This window comes from Erinaceus europaeus, chromosome 2 (genome assembly GCF_950295315.1).
Source record: "Erinaceus europaeus chromosome 2, mEriEur2.1, whole genome shotgun sequence".
Classification (NCBI taxonomy): Eukaryota; Metazoa; Chordata; class Mammalia; order Eulipotyphla; family Erinaceidae; genus Erinaceus; species Erinaceus europaeus.
Window position 1 is genome coordinate 28,496,924 of NC_080163.1, and position 9,398 is coordinate 28,506,321.

Below are 9,398 nucleotides of genomic sequence, written 5' to 3' on the forward strand. Positions count from 1 at the left end.
TTATCATTTAAAATGCTTCTCTTCATCCACCCTTCACACCGTTGATCCTCTTGTCAAGATCACTGTTGATTTGTTCAGAGATCCTTCTCCACTGAACATGAAATTTCTATCTGGAGGCCTAAACACTGTGCCTATCCTCAAGAAGAGAGAGGACAGAAATATTTTTTTCTTTCTCTCATTATCTGTTTCCTTTAAACTTCTCTTGATCTTTCAAATTATCCCACTTCTTCTTCTAGCGTTTGCCCTTCTTCCGTAGCCAGTTAACAGTGTCAGGTTGAGCCTGATGTAAAGTTTCTAGACCTCCTTTGAATCTGGAGAGGTGGCAGTCGTTGACTATGTGGGTCATAGTCTGTCTGTTGCCCCAGGGGCAGTTTGGGTCGTCTCTGGCTCCCCAGCGGTGGAACATAGCAGCACACCGGCCATGACCTGTTTGATAGCTATTGAGGAGGGCCCAATCATAACGTGCTAGGTCAAAGCCGGGTTGACGTTTGCAGGGGTCTGTGATGAGGTGTTTGTTCTTTACCTCAGCTGACTGCCAACTCCGTTTCCAAGAGTCTGGAACAGAGAAGTTCAGTGTAGGCGTAGGGGAACAGATTGGGTGACGAGACGTCAAGCGTTGGACAAGGTGGGCAAGATATCCGCGTATATTGGCAGGTCCGGTCGAGCATAGACGTGGGAAATTAACTTAGATGATGCCACATCCCGACGAATATCTGGCGGGGCGATGTTGCTAAGAACTGGCAGCCATAGAACCGGGGTGGAATGGATGGTTCCAGAAATTATCCTCATGGAGGAATATAATTTGGAATTGACCAAGTGGACATGGGGGCTACGGAACCATACTGGGGCACAGTATTCTGCAGTGGAATAGCATAATGCCAGAGATGATGATCCTAGTGTGGAAGCGCTCGCACCCCATGAGGAGCTGGCTAGTCTTACAATGATGTTATTCCTCGCGCCCACCTTTGCTGCAGTTTTTATGAGATGTTTGTGAAATGACAGAGTGCGATCAAGAGTAAAGCCAAGATAGACTGACTGGGCTTCATGCCGGATTCTCGTATCGCCAAGCTGCACATTAAGCTCACGCAAGGCCGAGGCATGGTGTAGATGGAAAACAGATGATACCGTTTTTGCAGTGCTAGGGATTAGTCACCATCTTTTACAGTAATCAGATATCAGAGACATGTCTTTCGTGAGTGTTTCCTCTTTTCTCGAGGATGTCGAACTTTGATGCCTGAGTTGCACAGCAGATGTCATCGGCATAGATGAACTTCCTTGAAGAAGTTTCTGGGAAGTCATTGATGTAAATATTAAATAGTGTAGGAGCCAGAACAGAGCCCTGGGGGAGGCCACTTGAGACAAGTCTCCATCTGCTAGACTTGTCACCCAGATGCACCCGGAATCTTCTGTTTTGGAGAAGAAACGATATAGTGTTGGCCACCCAAGGAGGCAGACATCTTGAGATTTTGACTAGGAGACCACGGTGCCAGACCGTGTCATAGGCTGCTGTGAGATCAAAAAAGACAGCACCCATCTTTAAATTCTTCTGGAATCTATTTTCAATGTAAGTTGAGAGGGCTAGGACTTGTTTGCAGGTAGCTCTTCCTGGGCGGAAACCAGCTTGGGCAGGTGATAGGAATTTCTCTGTAAGAGGAGAAATTCATGACAGAAGCAGCCTCTCAAGGAGTTTGTAATACATGGAGAGGAGAGAAATTGGTCTATAGCTGGCGGCCAGTGTTGGGTCTTTCTTTGGTTTCAAAACTGCTATTATCTTCGCAGGGCACCAAATTTTGGGCATAGATTCGGATTCCAAGATGTGGGACAGGAATGTAGTGAGCCACTTCTTTGCCGCGGGGCCCAAGTTAAGAATGAGTTCTGGGGTGATGTTATCATAGCCAGCAGGCGTTCCCGGTTTAACCCTCTTCAAAGCGTCTTCCAGTTCAGACAGTGTAAAGGGAGAGAGTTTTGGAGATGGACAAGATAAATGGAAGTGGGATGACCACTCATGGGAAATTTCTCTTTTCCAGACTGGGTCGATCTTAGCACGTCCAACTTGAGTTAGGTGACTGGCCACTGAGTTTGGAGATACGGGAGGATGGAAGATGGGAGAGGGTTGGCTACCAGCACTCAGACTATGAAGAAGCTTCCAGGTGTTGTTTTCAACGGGTTAGGTTGTTTTCACCGGGCTAGCTTCACGGGTGGGTAACAGACGACCAGGGATTCATGGTTGAGCTGTAGGCAGTATCTCTTTATTCATGCCGGACGCAGCACAAGCTAAGCCGAGCTAAGCTAAACTAAAGGTACAGTACAGTACAACTCACAATGCTGTCTTTATATATACTTGCCAAGTAGGGTGGAAACAGGATGTGACATAGAGAGGGTGGAGAGAAAAGTGACTGGTGATAATCAGAGTGTGACAAAGAGGGGGCAGATGAGGCGAGAATCCTATCACTGAACCACAAATGCCCTGGAGGGAGGGTGGAACTTGTTAGCAGTGGTTATGTAAATAGAATAGTGTTAAGCAGGGGGGATTTAAACCAAATGAAACAGAAAGAGTCTCGTGCATACCAACAATTCCCCCTTTCTTTTTAACTAATGGCCATTGTGGGGTGAACACAAACCTGTATCGTACAGGCGTTTTCAAAAGAACTGGCATAAGACATGGAAAACAAAATAGGCGAGCAGCAATAACCAGTGTGATGCCAAGGGGAATGTTTCTTGACTCAAAGGGCAAGGCCTAGCAGGCAAAAGGGCATTTCTTGCCTCTGGGAGTGCTTTATGCCTCTGGGGGCATCTCTTGCCTCAAAGGGCATTTCCTGCCTCTGTGGGCATCTCTTGCCTCTTGGGGCTCTTCATGCCTCTGTGGGCATAACCTAATAAGGAGGGGGAGTTTTCTGACTCTGGGGCAGAGCCTGCAGGTGAGGGGACATGGTCTATAAAGTCTCAAGGCAATTGGCTGAAGTTAGTCTTTGAGAAACACAGCAGCATGTACCAGTAAGTCCGATGGAGGTGTCAGTCCAACGTAGCTGACCACAGAAGAAAATGCCAGAGGATGAAACGCTGCACGTCTGTCTTGATGGGGAATGTTGGACACCAGAATTCTGCTTTTCTTTAGAGAGTGAGCTTTGGAGTCTGTGAATCTGTTTCTTCAGGTCGTGCCAGGTCTCATCATTGGTTTCCGGGGGTGTGTTGTAATCATTCCATCTTGTGGGCGATGTCAGAGAACAGGGGTCCAAATGGATTTCCAGGAATTCCATTTGAGTAGATGCTTTTTCATGTGAAGACTTGACAGCTGAAATTCACTTACTTGTTGAACAAAACTTGTAGCAGATTAGAAGTTTATTATAATTGATAACTCCATTATAATTGGAAGTCCTCTCTAGTATGATTTTAAGGTTGTTTAAACAGTTTAAACTCAATAAAATGTGGAAAGGTAAACAGAAGAACCACAGTTAAAAGCCTCAGGCATGAGAATAATTAACATAATCATTGCACTATCTGCCCCACCCATAATTCATACAGTTTTCAGGATTAAACGTTTCAGATTCATGTCAAGACGTAAATGAGAAATCATAGGAGGGAAAAAACAATTTTTGGATTGTTCCTGGATGTCTCTAGAAATCATGGCTGCATCCAGCATTTTTTTTTAAGTCAATGTCAAACAAAAATTCAGTCATTCAAATCATTCTCTTATGAAACACAACTTGAACCAGATTATCAAGATCTCACCATGTAGGATTAAGAGTCCCTGGAGGGCGTCCTAGTCCAAAAAGCTCCTTGAAATTCCATTTAGGGTGCTTCTGACTGTTCCTGCTGGATTGCTTCAGGCACCCATTTTTAAAAGTGTCTTCCCATCGAAGAAAGAATCCAATCAGGAGAGTAGAACTAACCATGTGTCTCCATACTTGGGAACTGCCAGGGTACTGGAGAATGCTCCTCAAACTAGAGTAGTCCTTCTCCATGGGAAACATTCGAGAAGAAGTCCAGAAAGTCCCAGGGGAAATCCCCATGCATATCCCAAGGTCTACAATCATGGTCATAAAGAACCAAACTGTGGCCCGGAGCAAAATGTAGTCCTTTTCCTCAGGAAACATGGGAGAGGGAATCCAGGAAGTCCAAGGAGAAATCTCCGTGCATCTCCCAAACTCTATGATCCCGGTCATAAGAAATCAAAGTTCCCGGTTAGGGAACCCAAGTGTGGCCCAGAGTAAAATGTTCCAGAGACAGAGAAACTGTCTCATAATGAAACAGTAGAGGCTTTGGCAAACCTCTTCGTAAGTAGAAGAGAAGACCATAGTGCATAGGTAGGCAAAATCTTCACTTATCTGGGAGTTGCACAGGTCCGGACCCACGTTGTAGGCGCCATATGTTGTTTTCGATGGGTTATGTTGTTTTCTCCGGGCTGGCTTCACGGGCGGGTAACAGATGACCAGGGATTCATGGTTGAGCTGTAGGCAGTATCTCTTTATTCATGCCGGACGCAGCACAAGCTAAGCCGAGCTAAGCTAAACTAAAGGTACAGTACAGTACAACTCACAATGCTGTCTTTATATATACTTGCCAAGTAGGGTGGAAATAGGATGTGACATAGAGAGGGTGGAGAGAAAAGTGACTGGTGATAATCAGAGTGTGACAAAGAGGGGGCAGATGAGGCGAGAATCCTATCACTGAACCACAAATGCCCTGGAGGGAGGGTGGAACTTGTTAGCAGTGGTTATGTAAATAGAATAGTGTTAAGCAGGGGGGATTTAAACCAAATGAAACAGAAGGAGTCTCATGCATACCAACATCCAGGCCTTCCTACTTGAATGGATGAAGTTCAAACTTTCCATGAGTTGTTGCCAGCGGGCTTGGTGTGCTGCATCCAGGGAGGCAATGAGACAGTCAGCCACATATGGGTCGCCTGACTCATCATACTGCTTTAGTAGTTGCTCACATTCAGCATAAAGACAAGGCGTATAGTTAGCACATCTCCCACGAGGAATGGCTTGGGAAGCTGCTTTGAAGATGGCTTGGTGGAAGCACCTGTAGGAATCTTCAGAGGGAATAGAGTTAATTGGAATTGCAGGAATAGATTTGTTGGTATGATCACTGAACAGACGCCAGTTTGCTTTCCGAAAGTTCCATCTTAGTTTCTCTGAGCACAGAATCAGTGGGAGCTGGAGACCAATGTGGATGATAGCTGGGCGGTGATGAATGTGCGGGAAGTCCTTGAGAACTTGTCTCGTAGCGGGAAAGGCTTGGCCATTGACTGTGCTAATCCAGCACAGGTCGGGCGACTAGTCTTTATTCCATCTAGCACTGTGAAAAGAGCCTGGCTGTTTGGGATCGTATAATAGGGAGAGGTCATTCACTGAAGCCCAGTCGGCTAAAATAGAGCCGTCAGCTCGAGTGGAGGAATATCCCGTCTTGGTGATGACTATTAAAGTCTCCAACGTAAACGGCTGGGTGATTCGGGCTAGGCAGGACCTCATTATCCCATGAGGCACTGGGAGGCTTATATACGTTGACGAGCTGAATAGTTCCAATAGTAATGGAGTCGTAGAAGGTCGAAGAGGCCGTATGGTAAAAGTCCGCAAGATACAATTTGGCGTAGATGGCTCAGCCGTGTTTAGGATTGAGATTATAGCATATTAAATCGAATCCACTGATGGTGAATCGAGCAGCTTCATCGACTGCTATATGTGTTTCTTGTAGGCAAATGATATCTGCCTGATGCTGTATTGCCAACTGACCAATAAGGATGCGTTTGGCAAAGGACAGCCCCTCAACATTAAGTTGGAGGACTCGAAGAGTAAGACCAACAGCTTGAAAGCTGTCAGGAGCTGCTTGTTGCTGGCTTTGAAAGTGACTGGGATCCATGTGGACTCAGTCGGCTAGGAAGGATCGTCAGTTTCCCCAATGAATGGGTACTCACGAGATGCACCACGGGAAGGTCGATCCAATGCACCTCACTTATTATCAGAAATTATTATCCCACTTATCATCAGAAATAAGTCGCTTTTATCGTCATCTCCATTCTGAAGTTGTTGAAAGTGCTAAGTGATTACTTATCGAGAATTTACATCTAATAAACAATTGGGGAAAAGCCAAACTCAATACCAGCATTCTGCTAGTTGTTCCTTGTCTTTTCTGAGGAAAAAACACACATATACTATCACATAGCAGATTATCAGAGTCCCTCCACAATGGTGGGTAGATTGTAGGAATGTGATGTAAGTCATTGTTTCTCCTCTTACTACAATTCTCCAAAATGTTGATTCCTTCTAATTTCCTGTTTACTCTTCTTCCCTTTGCCACTTTCTTTTCTTTTTTTTTTTTTGTGGAATTGCTAGGGCAAACTGGTAGGGAAGAAAAACTCCTCTAAACTTTGCTGTGTTTCCTTTCACCATCTGAGTACCTGAGTAGTAGTTGGTATTATAGGAAATATCTCTCACATTATTCCACATTAGATTTGAATTTTGAAATGGACAAGAGAGAAGTCGTGAAATGGACAAGACCAGGTCGTGAAACACCCAGTAGAGTGTACATACTAACATGCAAAAAGGACCCAGGCTCAAGCCCTTGGTCCCCACACAAGGGAGAAGCTTCACAAGCAGTAGAGCAGCACTGCATATGTGTCTTTCTCCTCTCCTGTATTTCTCTCTGTCTTTATAAGAAAAAGGGGCAAAGGAAATGATCAAGTAGCTGTGAAAGCACTGAGTCCCAGTGTTAATCTTGGTGGAAATACAATGAAGTGGAGCCCATCTCTATTTAGCAAATAGTTACTTCTAAAAACATAGTAATTGTGATATTCTAAATTTCTTGGCTTTCATTGATACTTAACTCATGTTTCAACTCTAGAAATGCCTTTTTTTTTTTTTTTTTTACTGATTTTGGCCATATTGTCCATATTTCATGGCTCAAGTTTAAAGATGTTTCTGCTATTGCTTCATATGAAATTCCTCATCATTTCCATTTTTATTTTGGCTAAACTCCTAGGCATTTAGAAGCATAGTATTCAACAATAGTTATCCATCAGAATTATTTGGGTAGCATTTAAAAGATTTTAGTAGCTCAGTGTGTAGACTATAAAATCATAAAGTCTAGGGATCTTTATGAGATTCCAAATTAAAAGTGACTTTAGCAAGTAAGTCAGATAATCACCCCCTTTTTTGGGGGGATGTCTGTTTTTCTGTCTTATTTTCCTAAAATTATCTTTGAATCATTTCATGAAGCATACTAACAGGTAGTAATCTAGAAACAATTCAAGGAAACCCAGATAATTACAAGGATGGGACCTGGACGGGTGAATGAGGTAAGATGATCTAGATTGAGCTTCAGGAACAAGATTCTAAAATAAACAGGAATAAAAACATAAAGAAGATCTGTCTTGGAAGCATGAGTGATCTTTAAAACTGCAGATTAATTTTCTACTTAAGCTATTACAGTAGCTTCTCAGGATACATGGAATAAAAATCAAATTCCATCTCAGGGAAACACAAGTTTCTGCTTACCTCTCCTCCAACTTTGGCCCTTCTCTGTGCTGCTCATCTGTTCTAGTGTTCTAGTTATGCCAGGATCCTCTGCTGTGCACTTTAAGCTAGTTCTTGAATTTGGGCATTTACTTTTGAGCAGTATAAGTTAGAGTGTTCTTTAGACCCAGACAGTTGAAAGAACGGTCTTAAAAGTCCTGCTCCAAAGTAGTTTTCTATATCCTTCCTAATATCTCACTGGAGGGTAGTTTCATGGTGCTGTCACAAACTCAAACCATCATATTTATTTAGTTTCACTTCTATATGAATTTTACAGTCAGGACCTGACTTGTTAACTATTGTCTTCAGCTGAACATGTCACTCTTAACAGACACCATAAAGCTTTATGAGCCCTGTTGAGAGATTTAGAAACAAATGTTTCTTTTTTCCAGATGAAGACCTCCATTTAGGTACATGGGCAGATGATAGGTTGTACTTTTACTTATTTTGCTCAGTGGTAGGGTGTGGTTGAAGACCTGAAATATGCTTGACATTCAGTAACTGTTCCTTTACTGAAGGAATTTAAGGGGATTGGCTGCAGCAATATTTGTCAACAGAGCACCTCCTCCTGGGTCATGACATAGCAAAGAAAATTTAGCAGTGAATCAGTGGTGTGCTGATAAATGGAAAACAACAACAACAATAACAACACAAATATAAATCTCCAGAAGAATGATCAACCACCACTCAATTTGAATAGTGCTTGCCAAATTGGATGATATAAGTAGTCCCACTATAACCCATTTCAAGCTATTAACAGAATGTCAATGGTTCACAAAATTCCTGAAAATTGAACTAGCTCTGGCACAAAAATCAAACCTACTTTAGTACGGAATCTCTGATCTTGGGTTAGAGAAATCTACACATCCCAAACTTTCTTGTCACAGTGGTTTATAAACTATGCAGTGAGATCTTCATGCATGTACATATTAAGAACTTGCTTGTCTTCTAGGTTGATTGAAGCTCTAATCTGTTTAATTGCTTATTCTTATTCTTCTTCTTCTAGCGTTTGCCTTTCTTCCGTAGCCAGTCAACAGCGTCAGGTTGAGCCTGATGTCTGCTTGTTGCTGGCTTTGAAAGTGACTGGGATCCATGTGGATTCAGTCAGCTAGGAAGGATCGTCAGTTTCCCCAATAAATGGGTACTCACGAGATGCACCACGAGAAGGTCGATCCAATGCATCCCTAATTGCTTATAAGAAACAATATCAAGGTTAACACGAGCTACAAGATTCACTGAATTTCCATTTCTTCATCTACAAAATGAATAATTTGGGTAGATAGTTCCCATTTCCATAAGAAGACTAATGTTCTATATGTCACATGAGGACTAATGTGGAGTGAAGAGAAACCAGAAAGCCTGTAGTTTCTGGTGTGAAGAGCTTTGTGTTATGTATAGAAACAGACTAATATTTCTTTAAAAAATATTTATTTATTTATTCCCTTTTGTTGCCCTTGTTTTTTTATTGTTGTAGTTATTGTTGTCATTGTTGTTAGGACAGAGAGAAATGGAGAGAAGAGGTGAAGACAGAGAGGGGAAGAGAAAGATAGATACCTGCAGACCTGCTTCACCACTTGTGAAGTGACTCCCCTGCAGGTGGGGAGCCAGGGGCTCAAACTGGGATCCTTATACCAGTCCTTGTGCTTTGCGCCACACAGGTTTAACCCACTGCACTACCACCCTAGACTATTCTTTTTAGGTCAGTAAGCACTTAACATATTTTTTTCTAGTTGAAATAAAACAATTTACATGAAGTTCTTCCTGAAACTAAACTGAAGCTTAAGAACACTTAGAAATGCCAGTGTTTAAGATAGTAAGAGTCTAATTCTTCACATACTTTTTCTTCCATTCAGAACCTGTATTCTTGAGTTTTCTTTGCTTCTC